Genomic DNA, 16,442 nt, shown 5'->3' with positions numbered 1-16,442 from the left:
ACAGAGAGCCCTGTGATTTTTCACTGGCTTTTGTGTACAACAATTCTTCCCGTGGTTTTGCTCACCCAGCACATTTTGCAGAAGTTAACATCAAAAAGACTAAGCATTGTTGTGTTTGTGTGTGTTTTATGATGTTGTTGTTTTCCCCACAAAACTTTCATAGACAGGGACTTAATTCTGTTGCTAAAGAATAGATGTGTTGACCCTTTCGTCATGTGTTTGATTTTGGTGATCTGAGGTCAGAGGGAAGATGCCCTAGATATTTTTAACAAGCTTCACTTGTTAGTATTGCAGTTTCTTTCAAATATCTGTAATCTGACAGAAGAGCATCCCTGAATGTAATAGTAGTGAAACTTGAAACTACATGACACCTGAAATTTTGCCTGTGCTGTATTCAAGGTCACCTCTTCCCTGATGTGTTCAAGAAGTGCTTGTATACACAGTTAAAAGCAAAGAACAATTTAAAAAATGAAATGACATATTTATAGCTAAAAAAATTTTATCCAAGTATTTCCCTTATTTCCCCCAATTGGTGTTACCACGTTTCCAAGGTATCTGGACATCACTGGATAGCAGTGATTCTCTCCCCAGAGTTACACCTGCAGGTGCTGTCACGGACTCGTGTTTCCTCAGCCGTTGCTGCTGACAGACTCAAAGAAAAATATCCTCCCACTAATAGCTGGTTAAAGACCAGACTGGTGGAAGTCTCAAACCTGTCAGCACTTTCTCTTGAGCACCACTTCAGCAGCACAACCAGGGGTAGTTCTTCTGTCAAGACTAGATTGAAACATGAACTCTTGGAGAGAAAAGACTGTATCTCATAACAGATTGTAATCATTTTGCTTTGTCAGCATGGGGAATTGGAAAAAATTCCAAGCCAACAGGCTTGGTTGTCAAACGAGGTTCAATTTCTGTGTATGAGATTTTTTTAATTTCTAAAAGATTTTATTTACTTTATTTGTAGAGAGAAAAGAAGGAGGGAGAAAGAGTGAGAGAAACATCAGTGTGCAGTTGCCTCTTGCATGCCTCCAACTGGGAACCTAGTGCACAACTTAGGCACGTGCCCTGACTGGAAATTAAACCATCAACCCTCAGGTTCGCAGGCAGGTACTCAATCCACTGAGCCACACCAGCCAGGGTTCTGTGTATGATCCTTAATAGGAGATACCTATAAACAGAGAAATCCTCAGAGTTGCTGCAACTTTTTCTGTAAGACGAGAATAATACCAATATCAAGTGTGGTTTTCCCATTTAAATAAGCTAATAGCAGTTATAAAGAGGCTAGCCCGAAAGTAGACTTTCACAATGCCAGCTCTTACTATTTGCGTTCTAGAATTAAATACTCATCTCTTATGGTCCCTCTTCCTTTTTGTCAAGTGACTGTCAATGCCCCTGTGCTAATTCAGGACACCCAGCTGCCCAACCTACTGATTTAGGAAGAAAATGGAGAGGCCCAGTTCTCTTGACATCAGGGACAGTGGCATAGTACCTGTAGAGAGAGGTCACCCTGTAATTGGCTCTAGTAGATTAGGCTTTGAAAATGTAAAAAACAGAGCTGCCAACACGATTATTCAATGGTAATAGTTATAATTTATGGTCTTTATATAGAGAGAAGCTGCCCAGAGGGAGTTGAAATGGGAGGCATTATTGCAAAGGGGTGACACAGGTAGCAATACGAATATCCTTGCCCACAAGGCATGAAAGATGAACACTGAAAATGAAAAAAAGAAAAATAGCCAAGCAGTACAGTTGCAGAAATAACTTGCAACTTCAAAACCTTAAAAAGAAAACTGCTTTCCTTGTGTGCCTGTCCTCAACAATGATTTCATCTTTTCAGTTGCCTTTCAGTTGATATTATTTCTGGCTGGGAGAGAAAGAAGGCTTTGAATGAAGAGTACATTTTTTTTCTTTTTCGCACTGAAACATATATAGTCATGTTCCCTCTCTCTCTCTCGCTCTCTCTCTCTCTCTCTCTCTATATATATATATATATGTATGTATATATATATATACATACATATATATACAAAAATGACACATACATATATATATACAAAAATAAAATATGTATGTGTCATATATGACACATATATACAAAAATAAGTATACAAATAAAAATAGATTTATTGTGTGTTTATCAAAAATATATACACATTTGTATTTCTTCAGTAGCACACACTTCTTATCTGCATAATTGCAATCACTCCTCATGTATATATTAATAAACATAAATACTGCAATGCCTAAACACATGCAATTCTCCATATATGCCTCTCTTTATAACTTTAATGTCACAAACTAGTCTGCCTTCTGGAATCGTGCTTTTCTTTAATTTCTCACTAAATGTTCAGGCCCTCCACCTGCGTGCTGTGGGAAGTCCTGCGCCCTTCTCAGCATTTCAGATTGTCTCCTGGCTACCTCTAATCTTACAGTTCTTCAGTCATCTCACCACAAGGAATCTCCCTGGTGCCTTTCCCTTGTCACAAGCTTAAGTTCATGATATGGACTTTCCTATAAATCAACCAGGCAACTGCTCGACTAGCTGCCTGCTGAGCAGCCCAGCTGAGCAGCCCGGCACCAAGGAATAGACAGTAGTCACATGCAGCTTTTATCAAATGCAGGTTTGCTCAAAGTAGAACATCAACATACATTAATATCCTACTCACACCCTAACAATCTGAGAAATATAACACACATACACACAGAGCAGTCAATGGGAGATAACAAACCCGAGTCCCAGAGCCTCAGTCTGCAGGTCCAGGAGACAGCACTGTGGACAAGGGAGCCATCAGTGTCTTACAAGGAAGGATCTATGGAGCCAGGTGGGCAGCAAGGCAAATGAAGCTTCCAGTCCAGCAGGCAGAGCCTCTGGTGGCCAATGTCAAGGGAGGTCAGCATGGCATGGGGCAGCACTCTGGTGTGTGGAGCTCAGCGGTCTCAGCAGTGGCCTGGAGGCTGCCTCAGTTATACCTTAGAAGTGGTGTTCTCTACCCCTCTGGGTTATTGATAAGTGTTTTGGCACCCCTAATGCCAAGTGGGGAATCTGCCCAGAATCTATGGGTGGTACATGGCTGTTCGATGTGGCTGTTCTGCTGTAGATATCTTAGGTGGGTCTCCTTGACAGATGTGTCTTCTCTGACTTAGGTCGTTTCCCTCTTGAACTAATGTGTCGTGGCTGACTGACCTAGGTTGACGTGACTCCACTTTGTTTTATATACTTTATGCTGTCTTGATTAGACCAATACCATTTTATTATCCTGCTCTCCACATCCCCTTAACCTAGAATTTGTCATTATTCACCCACGGTCTGTTTTTTTCTAATATTAGTTTATCTGAGCTGTTGTAACAAAGTAGCAAAAACTGAGAAACTTAAACAACAGAAATGTATTCTCTCACAGCTATGGAGGATAAACATGTAAGACTAAGATGCTGATTTCTTCTGAAGACTATAGAGAGAATCTTCTCCCTTCCTCTCTCCTAGCTCCCGCTGGTTTGTTTGCAATCTTTGGCATTTTTTTGTTTGTAGACATATCATATCTCTGCCTTTATCTTCACATGCTCTTCTCTCTGCGCATGTGTCTGTTTCTGTGTTCAAATTTCCCCTTTTTAAGCAGACATAGTTATAGGACATTAGGGCCCACTCTGATGACCCCATCTTAACCCCAGTCATCTGAGGAGTCTTTCAAGTAAAGTCACTGGTACTGTGGTTAGAACTTAAAATATCTTCTTGGGGGACACAACACTCCTTCTCTCTCAAATTTTTTTTTTCTACTTGCATCTTTTCTCTCTGTAACTGCCAGGAAAGCATTCCAAATTCCCGATCTTCTAGTTTGTGGAGTAATGTAGTTCTCTTTTTGTTTTGTTCATTCTCAATTAGCTTATTCTTAAGACCTATATTGACACAATTAAAGTTCACCCAGAAATTTTCTCTAATTAAAAAAATCTATCAGTTGCCTCACGGGACATTTTATATGCTTCTAAGACAGCCAGTTCAAACTAAAGTCAGCTTTGAAAAGACTTTTTTCTTCTTTCCTAGTTTGTATATGATCTCTATGAATGTATACACACAAAGAGAATAGTGAACAATATAGTGTGTATGTTCTACCATGTCATTGTAAAACATAACACAAATACAGAAAACCACACAAGGTAAGTATCTGGCTTACTGAATTATTTCTACATAATTACTGGAAGGCGAACATCCTATAACCACCACCTGGAAGAAGAGGGGAACTTTGCCAGCCACCAGAAGCCTTCCTATACACCCCACTGTAATCACAGTTCTTTTCTACCTGCCAAAAGAAATTCCTCACCTGGCTTTCATACTAATCACATCCTTACATTTTTTAATCACCCATTTGTTTGTTTTATACATCCCCAGATGCTCTATTTCAGTCTTGTTCATTTTGTAGCTTAATACATCTTAATATGTTGTCTCTCTTCATCTCTCCACGTTGCCTCTCTTCATTGGAGATGAATCCCACTCCATCTATTTTCCTTATAGTTTATCTGCTGAAGAATCCACTCCATTTGACCTGTTGAGTTTTCCAGCCCATATGTCTGATACACTCATAATGTTGTTCAATATGTCTCTCTCTCCTCTGTATTTTCCACAAATTGGCAGCTGGACTTAAAGGCATAATGAGGTGATCCCTTGGGTAAGACTATAAGTGATAATATGCTCTTTCATAAGGAAGTACACAATACTAATTTTTAGTCTTTTTAAATGTTAATTAATATTAATGTTTAATTCTTAAACATATTTTATTAGAGGAGTAAATGGTAATATTGCAACTCTATCAATTTTTTTTCATCTATTATCTGAAACTATTTTATTATGGGGTACTTCCTCTTATCTAGTACAGTTATAAAGTCCATATAGAAAAGGCAGGATAAGTAATAGATTCTTTCCTACTATTTACGAAGCTCACAAGATAATGAATTAGTTCTCTTACATCCTCAAAAGATGACCAATTGGTTGCATTATTATCCTTTTTATAACTTCTATTTTTGTTGTTAACCTATGGATTTAAACATACCTGAAACAAAGAGGAAAAAAGAATGAAAAAAATGAACAGAGCTTCTGTGATATATAAGACAATATTAAGCAGTTTAACATGTGTAACTGGAGTCTAGCAAAGAGAGGAGGGAGAAATTAGTAGGAAAAGAAAAAATATTGCCTAAAATTTTTACAAATTTAATAAAAAACATAAATAGAACAAACAAGCAAGCAAAATATAACCAGAGACATTGAAATAAAGAGCAAACTGACAGTAACCAGAGGCAAGGGGGAAGGGAGTAATGGCGGAAGAAAAGGAAGGGTCATCAAGGAACATGTGTAAAGGACCCATGGACAGAGCCAAAGAGGAGGTAGGATGGGAGGTGGGCATAGGTAGTACAGGGGAAAGTGGTGGCAGGAAAATGGAGACAACTGTACTTGAACAACAATAAAATTTTTTTTAAGAAAAAAAGTAATAAAAAATAAAATAATAAAATTAAATTTAAAAAATATCAACACATCGATCCAAGGAGCTCAGTAAACGCCAAACAGAATAAATGCAAACAAATCAAATAGAAAACCTTAACAACAACAGAACACAGGGATGCAGAGACACTGTAGGAAACCAAAGATAAAACAGTAAAAGCAGTCAGACAGAGGACACTCCTTACGTGCAGGAGAACTACAGCAATTATTACTGACTTCTCATCAGAAAGAACAGAGATTAGAGGCCAACAGAATGACATTTTGAAATGACTGAAAGATAGTATGTAAAGTGCTAAAATGTGCTTACACCCATACCTGGCACAAAGTAAACACTGAATAAATTTTTTTGTTGTTACCGGTGTTATCAATTTTCTCCTTTAAAATCGTAGGGACCAGTGAATGAGTTTGGCCCTTTCTCAGTACCAAAATGGATAATTCAAAGGGTTATTTTCTGGTATAAAAACATAATATTCATGCGAAGTACTAGATCACCAGAGGCCATTGACATTATTCTAAAATAGCTTATTGAATAAGTGAAACTAAAAGATTTGCAGATTTTCTGTTCTTTTTATTCAATAGATTTAGAAACTCTATTTTGGTTATAAGCATGATATATAAGATGTTTTTTCAACTATTGGACTTTAGAATGATAAGTTAAAAAGGAAAAAAGGAAATGGATTTTTACAAGAATGTAATAAAGACCCTGGCTTGTGTGGCTCAGTGGATTGAGTGCTGGCCTACAGACAGAAAGATTACCGACTTCACTTGCCAATTCACCTGACTTCACTTGTCAAGGTTTTTAAATTTTTTTTCTTCTCTTCCACTTCTCTTAAAATACTAAGAGTTTGATTCCCAGTCAGGGTACATGCCTGTGTTGTGGGCCGGGTCCCTGATTGGGGGTGTACAAGATCGACCAATTGACATTTCTCTCCTACATTGATGTTTCTCTCTCCTTCTCTCTCCCTCCTTTCCTGTCTCTCTAAAAATAAATAAATAAATAAAATCTTTTTAAAAAGATAATGTATCCCTGGCTCAGTGGATTGAGCACTGGCCTGCAAACCAAAGGGTCACCAGTTCAATTCCCAGTCAGGGCACATGCCTGGGTTGCAGGCCAGGTCCCCAGGGCAGGGGGTGGCACATGAGAGGCAACCACACATTGATGTTGTTCTCCCTCTCTTTCTCCCTCTTTCCCCTTCTCTCTAAAAATAAATAAATAAAATCTTTAAAAGAGAGAGAGAGAGACATGGTCCCTAAGCACCCTAAAAAATAAAATAACAAAAGAATGTAAGAAAGAACCTATTTTTAATTGTGACTGGTTCCATTTATATATCATGTGGCTTTAATATGTCCCATGAGTTAATTACTGCTCGTTATTTCCTTTATTTGTTTATAATCTTTTGTGAACATGTAGGAGAGACAACCATGCTTTATTAAATTAATGCATTATTCAAATGAAATAATATTTGGGAAGGTCGTGCCTATTTACACACTTTTTACATGCCTCTCTTTAAAAGCCATTGGTTAGGTATCGCCACCCCTCCTAGTTTGAAATCACAATTCTCTGCAATGCTGACTTAACATACTTGTTTCCCCAAAGTGCCATTCTCTGTTTTTCTCACCATGGCACATTTGCATGCCTATATTTCCTGCCTCGGACTCTTCTCAAATATTCTCACCCGGTTAATGTCTAATCTTTTTGATAGTGTGGTATAAATTCACCTGACTTCACTTATCAAGGCTTTTTAAATTTTTTCTTCTCTTCCACTTCTCTTAAAATACTGAAGTTCTTATCACATTACCCATTCTATCACAGGTATCGTTGTGTAGCTGTTTCTCTAATATTGTCCAATATACTTATAAAAAGAATTCCATGATCCTTTGTTAAGTGAGGAATGTTCTAGAATAGTGATTACACCAAATCCTCACAACTGTCTAAAATACACCCACATCCCAAAATTACTGGAACTATATATCCAAAAGATATGAGCCACTTATATCAATCATTGAGATATGCTCATATTTCTGTACATTTGGAATTGTGCTACCCTTTCCAGCACAGTTCCAAATGGATAGATATTATTCATTAAATTTCATATTATGTACATGTGCAACCTTGATAGAGACTCTTAGCAATAAGGAACTCGTGACTTACACTATGTGTACAATAACTGGGGAGGATTCACTAAGAAGGTGATAGAAGTGGAAGGAATTAACCCTGGCCAGTGTGGCTCATTTGGTTGGAGCACCCTCGGTACACTGAAGGGCTGAAGGGCTGACTACCAGTCTGGGCACATACTCAGGTTGTGGGTCCATTCCCCTATCACAATCCGTTGATGTGTGCGTGTCTCTCTCTCCCTCTCTATTTCTCTCTCTTTCTCTTTCTTTCTTTCTAAAAGCAATGAAAAAAGGCCCTCAGGTGAGGATAAAAAGCATTTTTAAAGAGTAAAGGATTAGCCAAAAAACAAAAGATCGCCAATTCAATTCCTTGTCAGGGAATATGCCTGGGTTGTGCACTGGGTCCAGGTTGAGGACACGTGAGAAGAAATCAATTGATGTCTCTCTTGCACATCAGTGTTTTTCTTTCTCTCTCCCCTCTTTTCCTCTCTCTAAAAATAAATAAGTAAAATCTTTTTTAAAAAGAGAGTGAGGGATTAGAGCCCAGATCTGTATTTAGTCTCATTTTCTTCCATGGGAAACATCCAGTTGTAAAGACAACTGAGTATTTTAAGAGAGTTTGGGAAACAAAATATAAGATGAAGTGATAGTTATCTCATAGTTGTGTGTCTAATAACATTTTATATTCTAGTACTTTATCATTCTTTATACATTAATAATACCTAAATATATAAATATGTTATATATAATGTTTATAAAGAATTATTACATTTGACTCTCATTACAGTCTTGAGAGGGAAGGCAAAGGGAATGGATATTCTGTTAATACTAGTATCCATGGTGTGTGGTTCCCTTTCATATACTATCATAATTAATTATCACTGTGATATTATGAGGAAACTATTGTCTCCTGATAAAACTGATGAGAGAAGCTAAATAGCTTGTTACAAAGCCACAAAGCTTTTCAATGATAGAGCCAAGGTTTCTGCCATTAATCTGTCACTACACCACACAACTAACACTAATGAGGTAAATTGGGAGAGACCAGATCTGATCTTGTCATTTCCTTGCTTAAAACTCTTCAATAAATTCAGTAAAAGGGGAAAAAACCTCTTCAAAGGCCTCCTATTGCTAATATAAGGTCCAAACCCAACAGCAGCTCTGGACCTTCATGAGCCTTTCTTTCTCCAGCTTCAGTTCTCCGTGTCTCCTCCTACGCCCATTCACTCCTTCGATCATAATGATCAAGGCTGTTTGTACCTTTCTAAAGGCTACTCCCTCCCTCTGCTTAGACATCCTTGCTGCCTCTCCCCTTCTAGTCTTTCAGGAGAGCTCTGCTCAGCTGTTCCTGACCTGGCTCTCTGCCATTCCTGAAGCACTGGTTTCTATTCTGTTTACTTGTCATTCCTTCCACCCTGGTATGTGAGTTCCTTGAGGACAGGAACTGTGTCCTGTTCATACTTATCCTTCTAAGTGTTAATGTCATGAGTTTACAAAGTATACAAGTATACAAACCCAAGTTTACAAGTATACAAATTTCTATTAATGTGAAATGCTTGACATTTAAAAGTACACCTACATCAAAAGTACACAATCACCTATGTCATGTGATTGTTTGGTCTTTAAAAACATCAGCGACTAATTCATTCTGAAAATATTTATTGAACAATTACTATGTGCCAGCACTGCTCAACATGGTCGATTTTATGCAGTTGCTACTTTCTAGGATTACATAATGTAGTTAAAGAGAGAAGGTAAAGGCACATAAAAGATTAATTTGTAAAGTGATTTAATCTTACTGCTTACATTTTCTGTGTTTGTACCTAGACTACTAAGAATTGCTAAAGGAAAAAAATTACTAGAACAGTAATAGCTGCTAAACCTTAACCAGACAATCAACATTCCTTGTAACTTGCCTATATTTCTCTAATCAATTATCTCTTGCATTTTCCCTAGTTGCTATTTCAAAACTTTTGTACTTTCCTCAAATCTCTGAGCTCACTATTTTACTCATTCTTAGTCAATGGTCACCCTTTCTTGTTATCAGAGTAAATTAAAGGTGAGAACTCCTTTAGTGTCCTGGCATGAAAGTAGGGACTATATATTCTTAAACTTTATCTGTCGCATCCTTTTCTCCTTGCCTGTTAATTCAGTGGAAAAGTGTCTTCCTATCTCCATGTATTATGTATCCAAAAATATTTATCGAGTACACTATCAGGGACTAAGTGTAAACTGGTGAGTATAAGAGATATAACTCCTCTCCCGCTGACCTGTGTTTTGCCTACGATTACTTGTTCCTTTCAGCTGAACTATTTCAGTTTCTCAAATAAGCCAAGTTATCTCTCAACTCTGGGTCTTTGAATGCATGTTTTTCTCTCTATACTCCCTTCTTTTTCCTGAGTCACTTTTATTTTTCACGCCTCTGATTGGATATCACAACGTATGGTTAGTTAGTCTTCTATGACACCCCTCCTCAACCAAACTAGGTTGCCCACCTATGTGCTCCTGGAGGCCCTGTTTCTCTATTATCAACTTACCACACTGGGTTTTCATTGCCTCTTTGTCTTACCATCCACTAGAAATCTCTAGTTCACTGATATACCCACAATTTTTAGGCCAGTACTTGGCACATGTTTAGTTATCAGCAGGTGTTGAATAAGTTAACTAATTCTATTTAAATAGAAGTGAAAAGACTGATACAGCTCATTGGTTTTACTGGTATTCAACTTAGAAATGAACTACCATAGTAGATTAGAACTGGCAAAGATTTGATTGGTCTTGAAAATCAAACTGGTGAAGGCATTTCACATGCAGGGAATAGGCATAACAAAATAAAAACATCACAGCAGGATCAGCTTGCCTGGAGGAAACTTAGTAGCAGAAAAGTAAAGAATAGTAAGAAGAGAATATGAAGAGTATCTGTGGAAAATGAACAGTGATGGACAATTTGAACAATAGAGCAACATAATGAATGCAGAGGAAAATAGCCTGGAAATATTTGCAGAATGGGTTGGAGAATCAGTGAGGGAAAATCTGAATTCAGGGAATAAAGATCGGAAGCCTTGTACAATAAAGCAGGCGTGATTTGATAAGCACTTAGTTTAGCGAAGTAGCAGTGTAGAGGAATAATACAATTGTATTTAAATAGGTACAGGGAGGCTTCTGATAAAACTTGACAATTGCTGTAGGACACTACATTACAATAAATGTCACTTAGCAAGTCTTTGCCAAGTATCACAATAAGCCCTGGGATTCAGCGGTGCCAAACTCAGAACTCCCAGTTTACTGTTAAATACCAATCTAATTAGAAAACACAGAAACACAGGCCTTTTGGAGGAAAATTCTGTATCAATAGCATTTCTATTGAAAAGGAAGAACAAGCTGGACGTGTGTACACCACTCAGACCATAAGAATTAGATGTTGTCTTGGTTTCCTGGGGCTGCCATAACAAATGACCACACAAGGGGGAGGCTTAAAACAACAGGGGTGTAGTCACTACAGTTCTAGAGCCTGAAAGTCTAAAATCTAGGTCTCAGCAAGACTGATTGCCTCTGGAGAGTTCTGAAGGAGGATCTTTTCCTTGTCTCTTGGGTAGATTTTGGCTGTTTCTGGCAATGTTAGGCATTCCTTGGCTTGCAGCTACAGTACCCCAATCTCTGCCTCTCTCATTCCATGCATTCTTCCCTGAATGTCTGCGGTTCTGCATTTAAATTTCCTCCTCATACAAAGTCACCAATCATTGGTTTAGCACCCACGCTAATCCAGTAAATCTTCATCTTAAATTGATTACATCTGCAAAGACACTGTCTCCAAACAGGGTCATATTCACAAGTACCAGGGCTGCAACATACCTTTTGAAGGGACATAATTCAACCTATAACCACAGGGGCATAATGCCATCCCTGTTCATAATAATAACAGTTACCATCTTGAATACCCATTTGAATTTCCATGTGAGTAGACCGGTATATGGAATGAGATGGATGAGATTGAGAAGGGTGTATGTGATACGGAAATAGTAACTATAGGTACTGTTTAAAGGCTTCAGCTCTTAACAGCAAGGAGGCTGTGGTATTTTCAGGAAAAGACAGAGGCATGCCCAGTCAGAGCTAGAAGAGAAGTACTGAGTAAGAGGCAATATTCTACAGGGAACAAGGAATAATGAATAAAGTTTTGGAGTAGAAGGGAAGATTTAGGTTTAGAAAAAGAAATGATGCTTATTCCTTTGAACAAAGGGAAAGCAGAGGTAGCAAGTAAAGACATGGGGGCTTTTCACAATAAAATGGTATTAAAGTGATGTGCTAAGTTGTATGAATAGGTATTACAAGGTATGTTGGGAAAAATTTGGAACATTGCCTGTGGTATATTAATAGGGTGATCTGTGAGATATTTTTTAAGCAGGATTGAGTGTGCTTAGCCAGTGCCTTGGGAATTTTAAACAGAACCACTTCTCTCAAACCCAAAGTTTGTCTTTTGAACCTAAGAGGAATCTGGAGAGTAAGGGAAAAAAAGATTTGGCTAATTAGCCATACCTACAGTGCCCAATGAGATTAATTAGTGTCTGAAAATAAAGGGAGTGGTTCGTTTCTGCTATTTATTTAATCCAAGTTTTCTTTCTAAAGAGGAAGCGATCTGAAATAGTCTGTTATCTGGTAGACCAAACAAAACTTTACCACTGGTAAAGTTTTTGTTTGTTTCTCTGTTTCAATCTTTATTGAAATGCACACACATTCAGAAGTTAAGTTGCCTGTGTGGGTAGTGTTTTCTAGAAGAGAGACAGCCGGGGTTCTTTTTGCATTCTGTGTTTCCTTTCATAAAAACATGTAATCAGAATGGACAGAATAACACAAGTGGTATTCTGTTAAGCAATAAACACCTTGCCTGGTAGTTCCTAGATGAACTCTGTCAGTAGCACTCTGCTTAATAATATTGAATTGTTTAGAAATACCAGAAGAGTGGCCTCTTAGTCAAGTCACATCAAATGAAGTTGAAGCAAGTTATTGAATTACTACAAGACACCGTAGGGGCTTAGTGCTTTAGACCCACAGTGAATATATGGGTACATTGTAATCACATGACTCTTTTAAGCATTTGAGTTTTTATTCTAAGCTTCTCAAGCACAGTGGTAGTCTATGTAGCCAAGACTTCTGCTTTCCATCCTCCACCCCTCTCTGATACTTCCTCCTCAGCGGAGTCAGGCAACGAGGGAAAAGGGTGAACTGTGTTCCTCGTGTTCTTTTTTTATAGGATGCAGAAGAGATTTTGTGTGGAAGGAGGTTAAATTAAAGTCTTGAACAAGGCTCAGGCATTCCTTTCCCTATGCCTACACCTCCCATGTTAATGTGAGGAACTACAATTTGGGGATATGCAAGAAATAAGGAAAGGGGAACCTAGCTTTAGGTAATGCATGTAAACCTGAAATTCTATATCTACATCATATGTCTGTCAAACAGATCAGTTTTTAATTGCTTGGGGAATTAGGTGCTTAAATGTCACCTGCTTTTTTTTCCTTAGAGCACTGAAATATGCAGATTTTTCTTCCATGATTTTACTTAAATATTTTTCTGTGTCAGCTTTGTTTATTACTGGCACATATATAGGCATATTTAGTATAATTCTTAATAGCCAAACATTTCACAGTAGATNGTGAGGAACTACAATTTGGGGATATGCAAGAAATAAGGAAAGGGGGACCTAGCTTGAGGTAATGCATGTAAACCTGAAATTCTATATCTACATCGTATGTCTGTCAAACAGATCAGTTTTTAATTGCTTGGGGAATTAGGTGCTTAAATGTCACCTGCTTTTTTTTCCTTACAGCACTGAAATATGCAGATTTTTCTTCCATGATTTTACTTAAATATTTTTCTGTGTCAGCTTTGTTTATTACTGGCACATATATAGGCATATTTAGTATAATTCTTAATAGCCAAACATTTCACAGTAGATAGTATTAGAGTTGGTGTTTTTAGTGAGACCTACCAACTCTTTTCACTTAGTTTATTTTATAACTGATGAGTCTACCATCACCCAGGGCTATTCAGGGCTATTAGGGCATCATCCAGGGCTATTTCTTAATCATGGACATTTCTTTTCAAAATAGTGATCAATTTTCTAAATTGGTCTCTTCTCAAAAATTACTGTTTTTGTTATATTTAGTGTTTCTTACTCAGATCTTCATGAGTATTATTGTATTTATCCTGTTAAGGACCAGCCAGTGGGTGGCTGAAACTAGACAGTATTGAACCTTGTATATACTGTGGGTTTTTTTCACATACATAGATGCTTATGATAAAGTTGAATTTAGTAATTAGGTACAGTAAGGGATTGACAAAAATAATTAGCAATAAATAGAACAATTATAACAGTATGCTATAATAAAAATTATGTGAATGTGGTCTCTCTCGAAATATCTCTTTGTACTGTATGCACAGCATGGAGACACTGGAAAAAGGGGTGATTCACATCCCAGGTGGGTTCATGTGGGATAGTGGGAGGTTTCATCATGCTATTCAGAATGGCATATAACACAAAACTTAAGAATTTCTAAATTCTGGAATTTTTTTATTTAATACTTCAGATGGTAGTTGACCATAAATAACTGAAACCATGAGAAGGCAAAACCACAGATAAGGGGTACTTGTGTATATAACCAGCCTTGTTCTATTGCATAGGATAAAACAGACAAAAATCCTTGTCATCATGAAGTTTCTGTTTTCACCAAGGACACAAACAAAAAAATACCATAAATTATATACATGGTTTAGGTAGTATAGGACAAGGTAATAAATGCTAAGGGAAAATGGAAAGTAGAACAGAATAAGGAAGTGGGGCATATAGTTAAGGGACAGTATTTAATAAGTAGGTCAGGTTCAGGCTCCTAGAGAAATTGAAATTTGTACAAAGCTCTGAAGGAAGTGTATTCTAGGCAAGGAAAACACTTAGAGCAAATGCCCTAAGGTGGAAGTATGTCTGGCGTCTTCTAGAATCATCAAGACTTTGTGTGTGTAGTGTGGAATCAAGAAGAATGTTAGCTAAAGAAGGGAGAAAATGATCCTATCATGTAGACAGCCTGCTCTTGCCTTAACAGATTGTATACAAGGAACACCCAGTGCCTCTCAACTGATTATTTGGGTTTGGTCTTTTGCTTAGTAATACTAGCCCACATTTGTCTTCATTGAGAAGTCCTCTAAAAATCCCTGGCATCCTCTCAGCTTAGGACATTGCTTCATACAGACTCAACCACACTCACGTGCACAAACCCACTCGTGGTGGACCATTATTTCTGTAGTATTTCTGGTCAATCCATTCCTTCCATTGTGTTGGCCACAGTCAATAGCAACAATATACAGTATGTACTCAGTTTGCTAAATGAATAGACATGTGAGTGAGTTATTGAATTAATGAGTTAGTGAATGGAGACAGATTAAACCTTATAACACAAATAGATACTACCACCTGTAAATAAACTTGTATTCTAGATGTAGAAGTAAGCTGCACATTTACTTATATTGAATTAAATATTTGGAACATGGTTGAGTGTTGATTAAGTGTTGATTCTTTTTAAATGTATTCATGTTCAATCAAGTAAAAGAAATCAGGGAATTTTTCTAGGTCTGTACCTTCAGCAATGTTCTCTGGCTCTTACTAAAAATATTTTGCTTCATTTTGAGTCAAGTCACCAGTTCCAAAGTATTGAAATTAATCTCAGAAAAAAAGGAAGTCATTTACTTTTTAGTGATATAATTTTGTCTACAGAATTCATAGTGATTTCATTGTCTTGGTGCAATCTTTAACTTCAAATGTCAAGTACACAGTTATTTCCTTTGTTAACCTCATTTACAGTGATAATTTGTTTCCTTAGCTCTGCTGTGACCCAGATTGCCTGTGGCTCTTACTGTTGTCATGGTGGATGTAAATCAGGGCCCCTGGATTTATTTTAACCTTTTCTTTCTACAGAGTGGAATGACTTCTGTAGGACTGTAATTGTGGTAGATTGCTCATGGCCTGTGGCTATGAGACTTTTCTGAACGTATTTTTAAACTCCCGTATAATTATATACAAATACAAAGCAATAGGGTTAGAAAACATGAGCTAATATGTATTTTTAATTTCATAGGGAAAGCCAGCTGGGTGCATGTTATTTATTCTGGGTCATCATTTGCTTGATAAACAAATTTTTAAAATCTGAAGCAAACAAATACATGCATAGATATGTGGAAGTAAAAGCATCAATAAAGAATAATTACTCACTTTAGCAGGTAATTAGATTACACTGATTTTAATTGCTCTATCAACTTAAATCCATTTCCCATTTATTTTAAATAACGATTGTAGTTAATTTAACAAAAAAAATCATTTTATTTCAAATATAATTTCAGAGGTGTTACTTTATCATTTATTATGCCACTGTTCCTCCATTAATTAATCATTTATGTCATCTTAAGAGCACATGGCCCTACTCAAGATTTATTCAGTAAAAGCATAGTGAAATGGAGTATTTTCCATTACTTTTGTACAAAGTGCCACAAAATGTTTATGGCTGTTTTATCACAAAAAAAGGTGTGTGAGTTTTCAAAATTAGATTATTAGGTATAGTTTAAATTTTTTTAGATGAAGTAAATTACAGAAATTTTCTGTTTTTACTAACAAAATCACTTGGTTTATATCTATCTTTCTGAGTAATATTCATGCTAATTATTATTATAATTTAAAGTGTGATGAAATATATGCTACCAGTATTATACTGAATATATATTCAATCATATTCTGAAAAAGATTTTTATGCCTTTAAAGATTCTGTATCATTCTTTTAATGAGACCTCATAATGATTTTAATAG

At 36.9% G+C, this 16,442-nt stretch overlaps 1 protein-coding gene across 13 annotated transcripts in view; it reads left to right on the top strand.

Moving 5' to 3' along the window:
- DLG2 (discs large MAGUK scaffold protein 2) overlaps positions 1 to 16,442 on the top strand; it is a 1,965,529-nt gene that overhangs the window by 1,434,858 nt on the left and 514,229 nt on the right. The window lies entirely within an intron of this gene.

The sequence above is a fragment of the Sturnira hondurensis genome, unplaced genomic scaffold, assembly GCF_014824575.4.
Source record: "Sturnira hondurensis isolate 20B ecotype Veracruz unplaced genomic scaffold, ASM1482457v3 Scaffold0003801, whole genome shotgun sequence".
In the NCBI taxonomy this organism is placed as follows: Eukaryota; Metazoa; Chordata; class Mammalia; order Chiroptera; family Phyllostomidae; genus Sturnira; species Sturnira hondurensis.
The sequence above is the reverse complement of the archived record's forward strand: the minus strand, read 5'-3'. Positions and strand labels throughout refer to the sequence as shown.